Source organism: Sander lucioperca, chromosome 4 (assembly GCF_008315115.2).
Source record: "Sander lucioperca isolate FBNREF2018 chromosome 4, SLUC_FBN_1.2, whole genome shotgun sequence".
In the NCBI taxonomy this organism is placed as follows: Eukaryota; Metazoa; Chordata; class Actinopteri; order Perciformes; family Percidae; genus Sander; species Sander lucioperca.
The window spans coordinates 5302423-5322023 of NC_050176.1; the positions used below are offsets into that span (position 1 = coordinate 5302423).

The 19601-nt window shown below is 40.5% G+C and overlaps 1 protein-coding gene across 17 annotated transcripts in view; it reads left to right on the forward strand.

Annotated features, from left to right (window-relative positions):
* The window catches only part of LOC116039680 (potassium voltage-gated channel subfamily KQT member 5-like), a 181489-nt gene that overhangs the window by 50867 nt on the left and 111021 nt on the right, over positions 1–19601 (forward strand). The gene's annotated exons all lie outside the window — the stretch shown is intronic.

The window sequence follows — 19601 nt, forward strand, 5'->3', positions numbered from 1 at the left end:
TGGCCGGCTAGCGTTAGCTTTCCACCTAGCTCGTACTCCTGCGTATGAGCTAGGAGTATGAGCTAGGGACATCCTCCGCGTTTCACCGCTGAGGATACCCCCTTACCGGTTAGCGGCATCGAGCAACACCGCAGGCTGATGTGCTGGTCTCCGTGTATTCCGGCTAGCGGCACCGCAGGTTGAGGTGCTGGTCTCCGTAGCAGGTGAAGCCTGGCACAGGTGGCTGGCTAGTGTTAGCTTTCCACCTAGCTCCAACTCCCACCCTCGTCACGCTTTCCGCACACCGCTGAGGATGTCCCCTTACTGGCTAGCAATGTATCCTGGTGGTACATGTGTGCGGTAGTTTGAATGCACATAATTGTTGTTCTAAAATTTCCTTCGGGATGAATAAATCTGTTTCTGCTGAGAAGCTAAGCGATGATTCAAAATGGCTGACACTCGTTTTTACCTCTGCAAACTCCGGAAAAAGCCGACAGTCCAACCCCCTATGGGCTATGCAGAAGTACTGGCTGTAGTCCATTGCCTCTGGAAAAATTTCTACCGATGACGTAAAACGACGATTTTTGCGTCATCGGTAGAAATTTTTCCAGACCCACAATACAGAGATCTCACCTCTCAGGGGGACATGAGGGAGGGAAGCACGGTCATTCAAAAATACTACCGTGTTTCTGCTGATACAAAGCTTAAAGCTAAATCGGTGAAGTATCCCTTTAATGCACAGATATTAGAGTGGATCCATTTTCTCATCTTAATCTCGTAAAGAAGGCAAATAACCATATTTGCCAAAATGTTGAGTGAAGTGAACTACTGCTTATGTCAGGTATTGTGGGCACATGCTGCCAATGTGCTTGTCAGACAAATTCAGTAAATAAGTAGGCTATATTGTACGATAGTGGTATAGGCTACTATAATATTATGTAGATAAGATTTATTAGCTTTTTTCAATAAATGTTATGTACAGTATATATTTGTATATGTATTAGTTGTACAGTACATATCAATGGAAAAGTAAAACTACTGCTCTGTAACAATAATGCAAACTTTTGTGATGGCAGTGAAGCAGAAATCTTCATGTAGTGTTAATTATACATTATGTAGGGTACTCATTGTCAGGCTTTTTGGTTATTAGCAGGTTTACAATTTTTGTGCCTATACTAAGGCAATAAAATAAAAACACGGAGGCCATGTAGTCTCAACCAAGTTAGTGATTGTATTGGAATACACTGTTAAAGTAACCCTCCCAATTGTGTGCTCATTGTGTGCAATAATAAGGTGGTCAGTATATATATAAGGTTAATAAAGAAAGCTGTGTGTGTGTGTGTGTGTGTGTGTGTGTGTGTGTGTGTGTGTGTGTGTGTTTGTGTGGGGGTGGGTGTGTGGAGCATGCCTGTGGAGATGTCCTTATAAAGTGTCCTCACTGGTACACTGCTGCCTTGTGGGGCCAAACTAATTGGAGCATAGTTCAGCAAATGGAAAGAAAGAGCAGAGAAGCAGAGGGAGGAAACGAGAGATGGAGCTGAGCAGGACAAATAGATGATATGACAGCAGTGGAAAATGAAGGAGCAAAGTGTGTATCACAATACACTGTATATGGCCTCAAGACAGAGAAAAAAGAAGCATGAGTAAGAGAGAGGGTGTGTGTTTGATAGAGTGTACAGAAGTATAAATACAAATGAAAGTAGTGTCTTCACACCAACCAGGGAGCTTTTTAACCCAATTTGAGTTCTTAGAGTAGAAGAGTGAGCATCATAGATAAATAAACCAATCATAATCATCTTGGGCGGCGCTAAGCTCTGGACGGAGCAACGATGCCGCTGCAAAATAGTCTCGGGAAGGAACTTGTTTTGGTGGAACATGTGTACGTTCAAAGGTTGAATTTCCAGCGGCAACTGAGCAATCGTCGCTATAGACTACTCTTCAGGTTTCAACAACCCTGCACTTCATCATGTGCACGTCTTGAAAGCACACAGTTTAGATACTCTCAGCAAGATTTACTCAAGTCAATCAATCTGCAAAGTGCGAGCACCAACAAAGACTCTATGCTTGTTTAACAGACCCCTTTGACTGTTTCCAACATTCATCCCACATGGATAAACCTTGGTAACCCTGGCTGCTGGGCTTCTGTTTACACTATCGCTACACTAGTGCTGTAAATCCACATTTAGTCACGCTGCTTGTAGAGGCTGAGCTCTGGTCCTTCTGGACACATTTGAGGATTAAATCATTAGTTGTAATAATGAGCAATGATGGTGAAAGGGATTCAGGTTAGGGTGCAGTTTGTGTTGACTGGTTTAAGGAAAGCTCTGTTCATTCCTAAAGTAGCATTCAGTCAAAATCACTCCCTATTTATTATATAGTGCACTATATTTCCTGTCCTGCATTTTAATGTAAATTTGTGTGTAAATGTATCCACTATGTAATGCTCTCAAATATTCCACAATGGAACAAAAAAGTAGTGCCCATGGCATTTACACCACTTTCTGATAACAATCCCACAATGCAATGCGGCCCATACAATTACCATTGTACATATTAGGGCTGGGTTAAAATAATCAATTTCCAATTAAAATGTTTTTTTTTCTTTGAGTGATCTGATAGCCATTTATAAAATCCTGAAATCATTTTTTTATTATGTAAATTATGTTAGTATAATGTTAGTCCTGTTAATTTAAAAAAGACATGCTTCTTGCCTATGTAATTGACAGCATACGTTCTTTTTTTTAAGAAATTCTCTTTTTCTTTTCTTTTCGTTTTTGCATTTTAGGCCTTTATGTGATAGCACAGCTTAGACATGAAAGGGGAGAGAGAGGGGGAATGACATGCAGAAAAGGGCCGCAGGTTGGAATCAAACCTGCGGCTGCTGCGTCGAGGACTTAAACATTAAGTACACTAGCCGTTCCCAACCTGGCGCGCGCAAATGTGACGTCATGGGAGCGTACAACCGTAAGTATTTATACTCGCGCATGGTGGTCGCGACACTAGTTGCAGTCTTCTCCTGAACAGAGGTGGCACTAATGAGCAAAGGCTACAGACTTTGCTATTTCTACTAGAAGAAGAAGAAAAAGGTAAACAACGGCTGAACTGGCAGCAGCATTGACGTCAATGCTTCGATTCGATTCGATGGCCTACTTCATCGGATCAAGCCTTTCATTCACCATAAAAGAAGTCATCTTCACCCAGTAAGTTCACAAGAGAGACTTGCAGTCACTGTGAGAGTCCTGGCATCAGGTTGCCCAGGAGCTCGTTCATGCTTCCTGTTTCCACTTTGTCGCGCGCCGTTGAAAAAAATAGAGTGGGTCGCGCACTCTAAATCCTGGCGCGCCAGCGAGATCAACGTCATTTTGACGTCACACTTGCGGGCGCAAGCTCGGCTGCGGCTACTGTAAAACGGCTTTTAGCCTCTGTATATGGGGCACACACTCTAACAGGTGAGCTACCCAGGCGCCCCGCAGCATAAGTCCTCTTAGAATCTCTTTTATATCCAAGCAAAATTGGTATCTGAAATTTCCCGAATCAATTTGATATTGAATCAGAAATGCAAGCCAGCCCTAGTACATATCTATACCTGTCAGTGATGAGGCAAAAGGGTGATGATTAATAGGTGTCTGAAAACTCAATTTGCTGCTCACTATTGAGTGTTTGTTATAGCGGGAGTTGTGGCTGAATGAGTGAGGATAGTTACATGTGTTCTGATAGAAAATTCTACACTGAGTATTTCTTTATGTGAAAGTGGTTCGGGACCATTTGAGGAGTCATGTGGTAGTCTGCAGCTGCCTGGATGTGATGGTAACACCTCGAGAGTGTAATTCACAGTTAATAAAAAGGCTTGTTTAGAGTTGGCTTAATTGAGTAATTATTTTTCCATTGTTGACTTCTGTTGCTGACGACTTGTTATTATCTACACAGCCTGTAGTGGATCTATTAGATGGTGAGGCTGGAAACACTTTGCACGCACACAGCAGCGTCCTATGACGCATGCCATTTGACGTCAGGCTGATTTATGGTCCTGCGGAAGCTCCCCGCAGAGCTTTCGCCGTTGCCCAAGTAAGTGGCCTGAAGTTTTTATTTGTGCGTTGGTGTGTGTGTCGATCTCTTTGAGACAGGGGTGTCAAACTCAGTTTCACTAAGGGCCACACTGGGAATTAAGAATCACATTAAGGGCCAGACATGTTTAGTTTATAGACATGCTTTATTTAATCGAAAAAGTCAAACATCTTTTTTTAAGATTATTTTTTGTGGCTTTTCCCTTTATTTTTTAAAGTGGCTAGACATGAAAGGGGGAGAGAGATGGGGGATGACACGCAGCAAAGGGCAGCAGGTCGGATTCGAACCCCGCGCCGCTGCAGGACTCAGCCAACATGGGGCGAACGCTCTTACTGGGTGAGCTAGAGGTCACCCCAAAAGTCAAACATCTTTTACTGTATTATCGCATGTCTCATATAGTCTTCTCACTTACAGCTTGGTCGACATAAAGCCCTCAAAAAGTAACCTAGCCATCAAAGAAGAATGCGACAAAACAGGTCGAAAAAAGTGGCAAAAACATAGGAAAAAGTGGCAAAAACGTTGAAAAAAGCACCAAAATCGCCAGCAAAAGTGACAAAAACGTCACAAAAAAGCGACAAAACACTGAAAAAGCGACAAAACTTAAGTGGGCCAAAATTCATTATGAACCTAACTTGATATGCAGGCCGGATCAAAATCTGTGAGGGGACCTGTGTCAAACACGTGTCAAACTCAAGGCCCGCAGACACGTGTGCTTTAAGAGAATAGCAGTGTGCGTGTGGTAGAGCGAGTGAGAGAGTGACGGTGATTAGCTTCAGAGCGAGTAGCGACTCTAGAGTCATAATGAGAGAAACAAAGTGTCTCCCCTGTGCTTTCTGACCACGGTTGGAAATCTGTAGCAGGAAAAGTTAACCCTCTCCTTGATTTCATGTTGTTAAATTGGCCTAGGCATCTCTGTAAGTCCAACTTTCCTTTGTACGTTTGAAAAAAAATAAGCTCTGCACCCTAACCCAGTAAGACCAAACGCTCACCTGTCTGTCCAAACCTTTGAAATATGATTACACTTGGTCGTGCACCACCCACTGTACTACAGAAAGGGCCTTGTGTTCAGAGCAGCTGCGCTTTGTCAGTGATATCTCAATGTTGTTTGGGAAAGAATCTAATTAAAATAAGTAAAAGAACATTTTCTTTCCAGGGTTTTCTTTGATGTGAGGAACACAGGCCAGCGATAATGGTGCTTACAGTGTGTGTGTGTGTGTGTGTGTGTGTGTGTGTGTGTGTGTGTGTGTGTGTGTGTTCTTGCTCAACTACATTTGTGGGGTCCAAAAACCGGGAATACAGTATACTTGTGGGGTCCGACCAGCTTTGTGGGGCCAAAATGCTGGACCCCACAAGTTTAAAGGGCTGTTTGAGAATTAGGTTATGGTAAGTGTGAGGGTTAAGGTTAGGCATTTAGTTGCGATGGTTAAGGTTAGGGTAAGGGGCAATGCATTATGTCAATGACGGGTCCCCACAAAGATAGTAAAACACACTGTGTGTGTGTGTGTGTGTGTGTGTTTAAGAGCAGCCAGGAGAAAATCTGAAAGTGGAGGCAGCTCAGTGAACACTACTACTTTCTACTGCATATCAAGATCAGGTTTTTGTAAGAAATAGTTGAGCAGAAATACCATTAAGAAATGTTTGACTTAAACCTGGAGCTTCATTAAAATACACAAATTGAAAGTCGTGCTGCCGTTTTGTGGAAAATACCTTCGTCTCTCGAGGATTTTTACATGGATGTTCGCTCACAGTTGACATGTGTACGTAATTCACATTTGGATAAAATTACACAATGCTTTTAACCAATTATGTGAAAACTTCAAGAAATATCACATTTTCTGGTCATACAAATGTTTATGTAAAAATAAATAGAACAAGAAAACCAAGTTTTGTTTTTTAAGAATTTTAATGTTAGAAAATCTGTGTAGTTTGGTCTATATTGATTAGGGATGTAAGAAAAAAATCGATACACCTGAGTATCGCGATATTTTATTTTGCAATACTGTATTGATTTTCGAAAACGCAATATCGATTTTTTTGTTTACGTGCAAAAATATTCATGTAAAACAGTGGTTCATGTTTATGTTGTGTTTAAACCCCCTACCGCTAGATGGCTATGCTGAGACACACCACTAGTGTCCTTGCCTTACAGTGCCTAGCAGTGCCTGACTTTTTGCTAGTAGTCGAGTCATTTTAAGCCAAAATGGGGGTAAACCTAGGCCAAATTGCAACAGAAGCAAACTCAACTGATTTTGTATCCTCAATATGTCCTGAGTAAGGAAAAAAAGCCCCGAAGAATCCCATTAGGGGAACGTTTCGAAAAAGCCCCAAATATAGTCTATTCATACGCCTATTCATTATTTTTCTCATGTGAATAGGGTAAACATTTTAACCTTTAGATATCACCATGAAAATGACTGAGTTGATTACTTACATCAAGACAAACAAAAAATGTATTACAAGTTTTTTTTAAATTGTTTGTTAACATGGGCAAACGGTGCACAATCTAATTACATATGTACTAATTTGCATATACCACAACAGATCTAAACATTGGGTATAGCCAGGTGAAAATGTCTTGTTGAATCTTGTTGACATATAACAGTAAAAGACTTAATGTTCAGGTCTGAATGGAACCCATTTAGGCTACCCATGAGCATTAATACATAGAGGGAGGAAGAAGTACTTTAAACCAGTTTTTATAATTTATTATTGCAGAGATGGGGTTTGGGGCTGGGTCTGTGGGACTGTTTCTGGGGGATGAGTCTGAGGGAAGAACAGGAGACAAGGGTGAGGAGAATGCAGAAGACAAAAGTGGCCTACCTTTTTTCATAAAATGACTGGACTATAGAAGCTAACAGTAGGTATGGCTGAACTTTGGCCTACTTTAGCATATTAAAATTTGCTCAGTAAGTACATGTTAACCACAATCCCAAACTGGCAGGTTGATTTTCTGTGTACTTAATTGTTTACCTAAAGTAAACTTCTTTGACTTTTATGCACATCATGTCTTTTTTTAAATATTAGTTTTTCTAAAATTATACTTTAATAAAAATCAATATATTGCCTTATGCACAGTATCGAAATATATTGCAATATATTGAATTGTGACCCATGTATCGTGATACGTATCGTATCGCCAGATTCTTGCCAATACACAGCCCTAATATTGATAAATATGCTGTGGTGCCTTATAAATGGTCACCTGCTGGTGGTATTTCTGGCACCAAAAATGCATTTTTGGTTGTCCCACTTTCCAAACCATGGAATTGAATGCTATCACATACAAACATATAGTCTGCTGAGGCCAGAATTACACTGACTACGTTTACATGCACATCATTCCGACTAAGCTGTTTACATGGCTAATAAAAATGAACATTCCACTAATATTCCCGTTTACATTCAGCTGTGCTAAATAGGATATTTTCAAAGTTTTCCAACGGGGGCCGACCGTGCAAACACAGCCTCCCTCTTTCATTCCTTTAACAAACCTTCTTGAAAAGGTCTGCGTTGCGATGTTTGTGCATATCCAAAATACATTTCATAATGTTTAAAAGTAAGTGTGTTTATCCTTCCGACCAGATATGTGCTCTTTTCATTTGGCCATGCATCTCTACCGCAGCCCTGCAAACTGTTGGCTGGTTGGTTTGTGTCTAGTCTCGCATTGCCAGACCTTCCTCCACAGCGCTGTGAAAGAAGGTCTGGCTATAGTCCACACAGCATTCTGTGATGGGAGAAAAACGTGCTCTGGTTTATTGGCCTTTCTTTAAACCATTCACAATCGTCTTGGACGGCGCTAAGCACCGGACGGAGCCACGGTGCCTCTGCAAAATAGCCTCGGGAAGGAACTTGTTTTGGTGGAACATCTGTACGTTCAAAAGTTGTTTTAGTCGTGCAACAGAATAGACCGTAATCCGCAAACAGGCAAGAGGACGTAAACTGCCGCAAACTATTGCAAACCGCAGTAAAACCCCAAATAAGACGCATATTCCGAATGCGATGTATACATGTCCAAAGAATGCCTCTAAAACCTGAATATTACCGGCATTTCCCACATGTCTTAATCGGAAAATGCTGAATTTTCAAAATATGCCTTTTATATTTCTATTTACATGACCTGTATCGAATTGATGATCGAAAATTGTCAAACTGTGTCTGCCTCCTACACGTTGCCCTGCTCTGCTTTTGATTTATGTCTCTGTGGGTGTTGGTGGATGACGTCATCACTCTGCAGCCAGTACTGAACATAACAGCAGCATTGTGCCAGGTTGGCTCTTGTTCCTTCATGCTACATGCACAGTAGCAATGTTCAGTATAATTCACTATCTCCAGGGCATCGCTTCATCTCAGCAAATTAGCTTTCCCATTGGCTGCGATGCCTCTGTACGCATCTTCTCTGCGAGCTGCCTCAGAGCCTACTCTTCCTTCTTCTTCTGCAGCTCTCAGGAGTGAGCTTTGCCTCAGCTGAACCGCCGCTGGCGCAGCTCACAGAGAGCGCTTCAACCCTGTACTGTACACTTACTGCATTCCTTTGTCTTCGAATACACTGATTTGAGCTCTCCTTCAGGTTCACCTTCACTTTTGTCTTCTACTCCCACTGTAACTTAACTGGAGCTGCAGAAGAAAATAAGCAATATGCGATAACGTTGTTGAATATCACAATGAATGCGAGAAACAGATATTAAAGTGTACTCAGGCCCGGATTATCCATAAGGGCACTTGGGCCAGTGCCCAGGGGCACCAACCATTCACAACCAGTGGGGGGGCACCACATGACACAAGCTTTAACAATATTTTCTGTAAATTGTTATATTATTCACTTGAAATTGTTGAAAGACCATACATTACTTGTTTATGAACACTAATTTCACAATAATAAAATATCAATAGTAATAGTAAATCAATACTACATGACCACTATCACTCCCCCTCCCCAATCTGTCAGAGTTGAGTTGGTCCACAGGTACGCGCAAATGTATCATTTGGGGAATTGTGGGGGGGGGAGGGTAAAATATTAACTGTTATAAACAATGATAAGTGGTTGGCTTTCTTGATTCAATGTAATTGGCAAGCAAAGAAAAACATTTTTCACACAAGCCCCCCCACCTCTGGGTGAGACTTGGTTGCGCCCAACCCTTGTTCCGTGTTCTTCGAGCACACAGCACGACCGGTGCGCTTCTTGAGTTTATTCAGTATGCAGAGAAGTGTAAAAGACCGGTCCGCAGTCTGCGGTTCATTTCCTAGAACTCGTATTTCTTTAAGAGGACTTTGTGCAATAAATCCATATTCTTAGATCTAATATTGATAGTCTTTTGTCCATATCTTATTCATTTTAGGTCATTTTATTGTCGTTAGCTGTGATGCTAAAGCAGTTTTAGCTTTCCCATGATGCTTTTGAAAGTTTTTGAGCAATCAGAGGAGTTGCTTTCAGGGCCCGTGAAATAAAGTCGGAAAAATACATATTGACCGACCCATAATGCTGCAATATATATAGTATTGATTTTGGCTTTTTGAATTGATAGACATTTTGAATTGAGACATTTAAATATAGTGCTCACTGCTCATATGCCTACATGTATGTAGTTGGATAAGTTAGTAAATTACATTTGAGAAATCCCCTTGATTATGTCTGATATTTTTGGCAGGGGGAAATCAAGTGTTGGTTTCTCTTTGCATAATGAAAATGCTTTTTTTTTGTTTGTTTTTTTGGCTTGTCTGCTGGGATGATATACTGATGTGAATTTATTTTGACATTTTGAATTGAGTGCTGTGCTTTTTGAATTCGACATTTAGCATGTAGCTCATTGAATCCATACTCACTTTCAATATCTCAGCCTGGCCTCACGATTCGATTATGATGATCCTGTCAACTATTCAAATCGATTCCATATCCCGATGCATCACGATGCGTCACCTCCTCAGTATTATTATATTCCTTCATATTTAACTACACTTTTAACATCTAGTAGATCTGAACACAATCTAAGATCAATAGATACATACTGTATGATGTTCCACAAACTAAAAGTTTTCAGTTACAGTGCTCTATCTTCATGGAATGAGTTGCAAAATCAGCTAAAATTGCAGGTTTTTATTTCACATACTGAATTCAAGAGGTTACCTACATCAAATATACCAACATGTTTGCGCTTGTTTTTAAAATGTGATTTTCTGTTTTTCATTTCTTAGTTCTTATTGCTGTCCATCCCTGTTTGTTGTATGTTAAAGTGTATTTTTTTTTCTTCTTGGCCAGGGCTCACTTGTAAAAGAGATTTTAATCTCAATGTGATTTTTTTTCCCCTGGTAAAATAAAGGTTAAATAAAATAAAATATATTGCTATGGTTTTCATCAACAAATTCAAGCAGTCAGATATACAATATATGAACTCCTATTTTTATTGTTTCTGCTCTTAAAAAAGACACTTCCTGTAATGGAGTCTGAACACAGCAGGCAAAAGGCAAAAACAACAAAAGCAGCAACCAGAAAATCAACAAGCATAGACTATGATCGATTATGGTCTGTCATTGCATCGATGCAGAATCGTCCAGGTCCGCATCATGATGCATCGATGCAATGATTCTTTTCAACACTCCTACCTCAAACACCCCTAACACATCTTCACAACCGGTCAGTACTCCGGAAATCCACTATACCCACTTCACCAATCCTTTCAGTTACTGCCATCAGGTCGACGCTACAGAGTCCCATTTGCCAGGAAAAACATATATAAAAAATCCTCCCTCGCCACTGCCATCACCACCATGAACAGCCATACATAGACAACACCAAACGGCTCCATTCAGGCTTCTTCTTGCACTGTTTTTGCATTTTGCACGTTTGCACGGTGTTTTTACACTGTTTCTATACATATCTTTATGTTCTTATATGTATTTTATGTCATTTGAGCCTGCCCTGTCTGAGACAAATTTCTGTCACTCGTGACAGACAATAAAGTTCTTCTTGTCTTATCTTATCTTGTCTTTCTTTACCTCCATATCTCTTTTCTTCTTCGTCTTCTATCTCTGTGGCTGACTTGCACTCAGTCTTGCTCCTCAGTCACAGTGTAGGCGTACTGTACAGCTGATAATAAATGCATCAGACCCTTTTTCTTTGGCCGGAGTGCAGTGAGTCACCAAAGGGCTGCGAGCGAGATACATATGTGTGTGAGAGCTCTGTGTGAAGTGATGTCTGCAGGGGTGCGAGGGCCGAGAAGAGACCTCTAAGTGACTGGCATGTACAGACTTTGATGCAAATGTACACTCTCTAATTAACCAAACAGAGCAGCCACCCATTATATGTAATAAATCATAAATGTTCCAGGGTGCACCGGTGCAGGAAGCGACTGTTGTTGCCTTTTTTTAATGGCATCTCATTCTGAAACACAGCATATCTGGATGCTGGTGAGTCACAAACACATCACCACTCACATCTCTGTGTGTGCTGCTCTCTGTGCATGTGAATGTCATGGTTGCAATGTGTGAAGTTTCCAGATGAGAAAAACCCACATTTGTCATGATAGTTTCAGCCTCGAGCCTCTTGAAGCCACATGTACACATTCTGCAATAGATCTGTGGCTAAACATGTGTGTGTTAAGTCAGGTACATGCAAATTAATCTGGTTGCTGGTCACCGTGTGGCTTGACAGCTGATGTAGCAAGGTTCACGAAATGTGACGGACATACAATGAACTTTTGGCATTATTTAAACTAGAGATCGACGGATACTGGTTTTTTAAGACCGATACCGATTATTACTAGTTAATGATAATCGATATTTGGAACCGATATGCAATTAACTGTGAAAATTAAAAATAAATCTGTAAGTCAAAATTAAGATTTTAGAATGTTACAAACCTTAACACAAAACTTTGTTTAAATGCTTTAAGCAATTATTTAATAAATTAGAAATTTTCAACATAATACCCAGTAAAAGATAGTCAGACAGTGTTGTGGGCGGGACATTAAGTCAGACTCAGTGGTGAGTGAAACTGAAGCAGAGGGACAGACAGAGCTGTACCGGAGCCAAAGTAGAACACTTTTTAATTCATTAACTTTATCAGTTATCAGGCAAATAAAAACGCCAATACAGATAATCTGCAAACTGCCAAAAAAACGGCCGATAATCGGTCTATCCCTAACTTAAACTATCCTACTACTATAGTCATTTGACTAATATCTAATCATATTTGGCTTTAATGAAATGAACCAACGCAGTCTAATGAACGGGTTGGTATCATATCGTACAAAAACTTATGCACACCCATTTGTAAGATATCCTACAAAATTAGGCGACCGCCGGCTGTGCGCCTGACGACCGGTCACATGACAGTAGGGCTGTCCTCGACTAAAGAAATTCTTAGTCGACCAACACTTATATGATTTTGTCGATTAATCGATTAGTTGATGTAATCGACAGAGCTGTGCTCTTTGAGAGGTGGTTAAGACTAGAAAAGCACAATATAAATGTAGTTAATTAACCATCTGTAAAACTGAGTTTCTCCACAATTAATCCTGCAAAAGCACCACTTTAAATCTTGTGCTTACCAGAAATGTGCTCATAAGTTTCTTGGAAATGCATGAATAAGCATGAATAAGCATAAAAAATGACTCATCAACTAAAGAAATCTTAGTCGACTAAGACCAAAACGACCGATTAGTCGACTAATCGACTAAGAGGTGGCAGTTTAGTGGTCCTTACAGTTAAATTTTGCCGAGAAAAGGTTACTGGAAGCTAGCTACAGAGCACTGTCGGTAGTTTCAGCGGACGTTACAGTTAAGTTAGTCGACAAAAAGTGAGCACCATGCGGCGACGACAGTTAAGACTTAAATTAAGATTAGAAAAAAAAGATCGTGGTTTGGATTAAAACACTCCCAGGACACGAACACACTATTTCCTGGGTGAAAGTCTTGTGTTTGCCCCAGGACGCAAACCTCATCTTCCCCGCTTTGTGTTTTATGATCCAGTCATCCACCCCGCCCTGAGCATTCTTATAAAGCAGCAGTCAAGCGATGTACCAAGGGGGATGCGTGTGATTTCCCCCATTCTGGTCTACATATCCCTGCCTCTGCTGAATTATTTTTATCCCCGGTGGGGACAAAATGTATCTCCCCCCCCCTCAAAGTGATTAATGATACTTCACCAACAGACCATAGGCTATTATATACCTATAATAGAAGTATTTTAAAAGTAAAGCGCTGTAACGTGAACAGTCTGTAGTGCCATATAACCATATAATCCGAGCAGCAGTTGCTGGTTGTATTTAGCCGCTACAGAGCTCTGGGACGCCGGCTACCAGCGGCAGTTGTTTAGCCACAAATAGGTGACTGTGAGCCGGCTACAGGCACCGCCAGATGATGCTCCTTTCAGGGGCCATGGTAGTGGAATTTAGCCAGAAAAAGTGAACGTCATGCGGCGATGACAGTTAAGTGTAGGCACCAAAACGACTGGTTAAGTTTAGGAAAAAGATTGTGGTTTGGATAAAAACACTCACGAGCGTTTCCTGGGTGAAAGTATTTCGTTTTTGCCGCGAAATGAACTCCGCTCTCCCGCTTGAAAGCGCTGTGTTTTATGTTGACGCCACATTGCGCTATTTCATTCTGATATTATTTTCCATTGGATATTGAAGTTCATAAATAAGTGTTTTGGCATCCCTGACTGAGTGGCACTATATCCATGGTATTGAAAGGGGGATATAATTCATGCATGTTTTGTTTTGTTGTACATGATCAAAAAACATCCCCCCCCCCCCTGCTTTTTTCACAAATCGCATCCTGGATATGTGTATGACGGGTTCATGACAACAACCTGAATGAACACACCACTTGTTGCCCTGTCACTGTCTTAGCTTTGATTCTCCAAAACATGGCAGCTCCTGATTTCTCCTGATCTATCCACTGGACAGGGTTTTATGAATTAACAGGGGGGTGCAATGTGGCAGGCTGTAATTCCCACAGAAGTATACAGGAATAGGCTTAATTTTCTACATTTAATATAAACAATTTTTTTTTTTAAGTAGTTATCTTCTGAATTACCAGAAAACATGCTGTATCGTGATATATATCGTTATCGAGATGATTTTGGCCATATTATCGAGATGATTTTGGCCATATTGCCGAGCCATAGTACTCTTTAAAAAACATTCTAAACAGTGAATGCATTTCCCTTGATTTTTAAACCACAGATCTGTTAGATCTCACATTTCCCACATCAGGAAAACATGAAAAATCCAACACGATCATATCTTAGTAATATCACTGTCATACTCCTTTCTGATGCCAGTGCTGCTCCCTCACAAAGATAACTCATTTGTTACTTTAGAGAACCAGAACACACATTTAAAAAGGCTTTAAAAAGGCCCAGATACTTTTGCTCTATTCAACTTCCCCTTTGCTTTTTTGTCCTCAAGTTTTTTTTTTCTTCATAAAGTTCAGACTTCAGCAGTTGTGTAAAGCTCTGTCATGCCGAGCAGAATTCAGAAAGTCTTACTCAGCAGACATATTGGATTTTGCCAAAGGCTTAAAATGTCAACAGGCTGACTTTTTTTTTTTTTTCTCTAAGCGGGCAGGGTCGGGATCACACTTTAATTTCAGCAAGTCACTCAGTCTAGTGCATAACATGGTTTCAACCAGGCTTTAGGGAGAATCCCACATGCTTCTGTAGTTTTCCAATAATCTCCCCAACACAAATTGAACATCTCATTTGAATATTCATGACTGGGGAAATGGAGAGGCCTTTAGTCTCACCAGCATCTTGGTGCAATATATCAAGTTAAATACTCCGGAGAAGCGCCTCGTTGCAAGAACATTATTTGTTTTCTGCTGGTTTATATCCGACAGAGTTTTAGAGCTTAGGTTCCGAGGCATTGTAAACATTTAGATTAATTTCAGATGGAGCAGGAAGCAAACTGAGTTGTGAATTCATATTTTTACTTTCTCTTTCATAAGGATTTAAAATGCCGTATCCCATTGGCCACCAACATTCACTTACAGATATATGCTGAGAACCACAACACACACAAATGCACACATTCTTTAGAAGACGAGATGTCTTGGGTTGATCCATTGTTGCTCTTCCAGCATCACTTTGTGAGAACAGGACGTGGAAACATCCAGCAGACTCTGTGTGTTGTGAGCTTAAAACAATTATAAGATTTGCTTTAAAATTAGGAGATTATAAACGATTCACTATCTGCCAGCCTGTTTTGGTGGAACGTGTACGTTCAAAGGTTGTTTTAGTCGTGCAACAGAAAACTCAGATTGGACAGATAGTTTAGCTAGCTGTCTGGATTTACCCTGCAGAGATCTGAGGAGCAGTTAACCATAGTCCTCAGAAATCCATTGGAGTTTAAAATTACAACACAAAGAAAGCCCAAGGTAACGGATATCCGGCTTAAATGAGGGACATCCGAGGTGTCACTGTGAGATGGTCGTTGCAGTTAGGTTTAGCTGACAAAAGGTGACTGTCCTGTGGTGATGGCAGTTAAGTTTAGGCACCAAAACGACTAGTTAAGATTAGAAAAAAGTTAAATTTAGGCACCAAAAAGACTAGTTAAATTTAAAAAAAAAAAAAACAGTCCCCTTAAGTACAACTGCCTGGACATGAACACCCATTTTCCTGGATGAAAGTAATTGTGTTTTCCCCTTAACTTCTTAAGGTTCATGAACTCTGTTTCCCTGCTTGAAAGCCCTGTGTTTTAGGTCTTATACAGCGGCATACAGTGATAAATACTTGGAATACATACAATTACTTTTCGTAGCTATATGTACAAATGGACACAAGACATTGTTACTTTTTACAGCAGCGGCTATCATTATCAGCCGTGACATGCTCACGCCGATGTTACACGAGACATTTATGAAGTCTTTCTGCAGACTGCAGACAACACATGCAGTAGTTCCATCAATACTAGTTTCGACAGTTTAATAAAAACAACCTCTTTATCTGCACAGTGAAGTGCACCAGATCACAGCACGTCCTTTCAAAAGATGGGCTATTTGAGTGACGAAATGAATGTCACACGTGGAATCCAATATGTGGAAAGAGTCGCGCACCTCATGCAACTCCTGTTCACCGCTGATAACAAATACAGTCAGACAGTGTGGCACAGGGGGGGAAAAAGAAAGCCTTGCATCTGTTAATATGAAGAATATGTAATGGGTTTGACCTTTAGGAGTTGAAATCAGCAGCCTTAAGAAACCACTCCACCACCAATACTGAGAGAGTTTATTAACAATATAAGGGTGGAGCGATTGCACAGAGACAGCGTTACTTATTTCTCAGGGGCATAATTAAGGAGTATTTTTGAATAATTGCCCCTTATCAAAGAGGTGTCTGCAGTTGTATTGCAGTGAAAAGCAACCAGAAGACTGGGAACAAACAGGCGCCAGAGGAAATTAGTTCAGCCTCTCCACTGGATGTTTTCCCAACATGAGCAGGTAGCTGGCTGTCTTGACTCAATTCGCAGGTTTGGTCCATTTTCCGGAAGCAATGGGCCGAGTCCAAGCTATTACAGTTTTTTTTCGATTGCTAAACGACAGTGGGCACAACTGAAGGCACAGGTGCAAAACTCTAACTACAGCCTGCACTACCAACAGTCACCTGAGCTAAACAGTTCACATCACCTGCAAAACTCATTCCAAGCAACACAACTCTTAACACACGTCTCAAAACAGGATCAGTGCAGCCAAACACTATGAAAAATCCTCACTGAGATAACACACACTGTCACGCAGAACACACCGAGAGGAAAAACACTAGCATCAAACACCAATACAGACATTACAAACTTTTCATCTTTACAGTCTGAGTGACGTCACACTACTCAATATTTTTTTAAAGAAAAGATATAGATTTTATAATATACTAATTTTACGTAAGGTAAACAAGAAGGAATGAAAATCAGCAATTTGCTTCAATATAGTATTTTGTCTCTAGTAATTTATGGAATTACTGGGAAAAAACTAAAGGTACATAACAGTAACAAAGAATAGTGTGACTAATACTGCCTCTCTCCAGCATCATGCGGCAAGTTTTCCTGATCACATTGGATGTTTGCATCATCTCTAAATACAAATGAATGTGGCGTTTCCATTGCTTTCACCTCCATTACTTTCTGAAAAACCAGTAAGAACGCAGTTTTACTATCGTAAAGATATAGTGTTTTTCACTTCTTTTTTTTTTATAGCTGTGTATAACCTCAGACATCTTACCTGGACATGTTGCTATCTTTGCTCTTTTACCTGTTTCTCTCAAACGGTACAGTGTATAATTGTTTCATTCTTATTTGGTGTTTGTATACAAAAAAAAAGGCTTTCTGAGCTTTCTCTGTATAAATACCGTATATGTTCACTAACTAGTCTAAAACAAGGCAAGGCAAGGCAGCTTTATTTGTATAGCACATTTCAGCAACAGGGCAATTCAAAGTGCTTTACATAAAACATTAAAGAGCAGTTAGAAAACGATTAAAAAAACCAAAACAAATTAAAACAACAAGTGCAGGTAAAAATGATTTAAAAAAAAAAAAAAAAAAAAAAACTTCTCCGAACACAGGTCCTTTTGGCTCCGGTTGCTTGGTGTTTTCGTTACCCATTACAAGATTGCTACTTTTCACTATGATGTAGCCGTCGCTACAAAGCTTAATTTAAGTTAAGTTCACAGATGTTGTCTTTCTTATCGACCTAGTTCACAGACTAAGTCTGACCAGTTCACAGACGTGGTCCTTGTATGGATAATCTATTGTCACACCCGTGTTTTTTGAGAGGTAATAATCTATGTCACACCTGCGTTGGAGAAATTCTCAGAAATATGTCCGTTATCTGTTCAAAAATACCACTAGATAAAGACAAGAATAAAATTGACAGTGCAGTATAAGAAATTAAAGAACTGAGAGATAAAATACACGAATAAAAGTTACAGTGCAGTATAAGCAGTTATACAGTGTCATCAATGCAACTTCAGTATAACAAATGAACAGTTATTTAAAGAAAGAAAGGCAGCATCAAAAAGACACCTGCTTAGGCTTTCAGCTAAAATTGCAATCAGCAGTGTTTGATAGGCACCAGACTGAAGTGTGTCAGCATTTGAAGTTGAAGTGCTGTAAATCCACAGTGTTGTGCAGGTTGTGGTTAAAGTCATGGGATAAGTGTGTAGAGTTTTGAAAACTGTTTCAAGCAATGGAAACAGAACTAGAGTTTGGTCCACATGAACTGCTGCTGTGCAGACTGTAGTTAGAGAATGACAACCTCAGCCAGTCAGTCAGTAGGGCATAGTGAACACAGTGGTGCCTGCCTGTAACAGAGGAAGTCTAATGTTAACCCATACGGTGACAGCTTTCACCTCGCCGTTATATATGCTGTCTGCGTGGAGTTTTGAAAAGTGTAAACACACTTGCAACCGCTTTACCGGCATTGCCGTGACTCACTGTGACTTTAACAAAGTCAACGTTGTTTCGCTCCGTCGGCACCACAGCTCTGTGTGTGTGTGTGTGTGTGTGTGTGTGTGTGTGTGTGTGTGTGTGTGTGTGTGTGTGGCGGCAGTCGGAGCTCCACTCTCTGTCAAGATGCAGAGATGTCAGATATGCTCGCGCTTATGCGCTCTCGGGTACCGAAATTCGGCACCGTGTGATTTCAAGTGAATCCGTCCTCGGTAGTACCGACGTGCCGATAGTTAAGGCGGCAGGCGTGTGTTGCTAAGGCGGCCGCCTAAGCTGCAAAGTGCTGCGGGAAACCCTGCTTGAACTAATCATTTTTACAGCTCATTAAGATTTTGCTAATAATGTAATTTATGGAAGAAAAAAAAGGCAAATGTTTCAACATGAAAAATAGCACTCCTCCACAGTTTCAAACTCTGCAACGCATTCCCATGAACAGGTTCGTACAGTATGATATTGTACGAAAACGTATGCACAACAATTCGTAGTATATCTTACAAAATTACAGTGACGTCTACTAACCCCCCACTGGATGTTTTCCCAACATGAGCAGGTAGCTGGCTGTCTGACTCAATTCACAGGTTTGGTCAATTTTCCAGAAGCAATGGGCTGAGTCCAAGGTATTAAATATGGTGCCTGCTTTTACTCGAAACTGGTAAACAGTTGTGTTTAGCTAAAGTGTGTTCAGCTGTATTTTTCATAGTGTATTTTTCATAGTAATTTTTCTCTCTCGCTCTCTCTCTTCCCCCTCTTCTCTCTTTCTCTGTTATGCTGTGAGGCCCAGTAGTCACAGCCAGCTGTTCCACTTCAGAGACAATTAAAACAAGCTGTTCTCTGCTACTGCTGCTGCTGTTATTATTTCAGTACCATATCTGTTTTAACTCCAAGCACCCAACCAAAACAGCCCAGTGATCCACAGTCTGGACTAGCTAATCAATTTCAATTTCAATTTCAATTTTATTTATAGTATCAAATCATAACAAGAGTTATCTCGAGACACTTTACAGATAGAGTAGGTCTAGACCACACTCTATAATTTATAAAGCCCCAACAATTCAAGTCAATCACTGATATCAATTCTCCTCTTAAGACTACATTAACCCAGCTGCACTTTTAACCTGACTCAAAC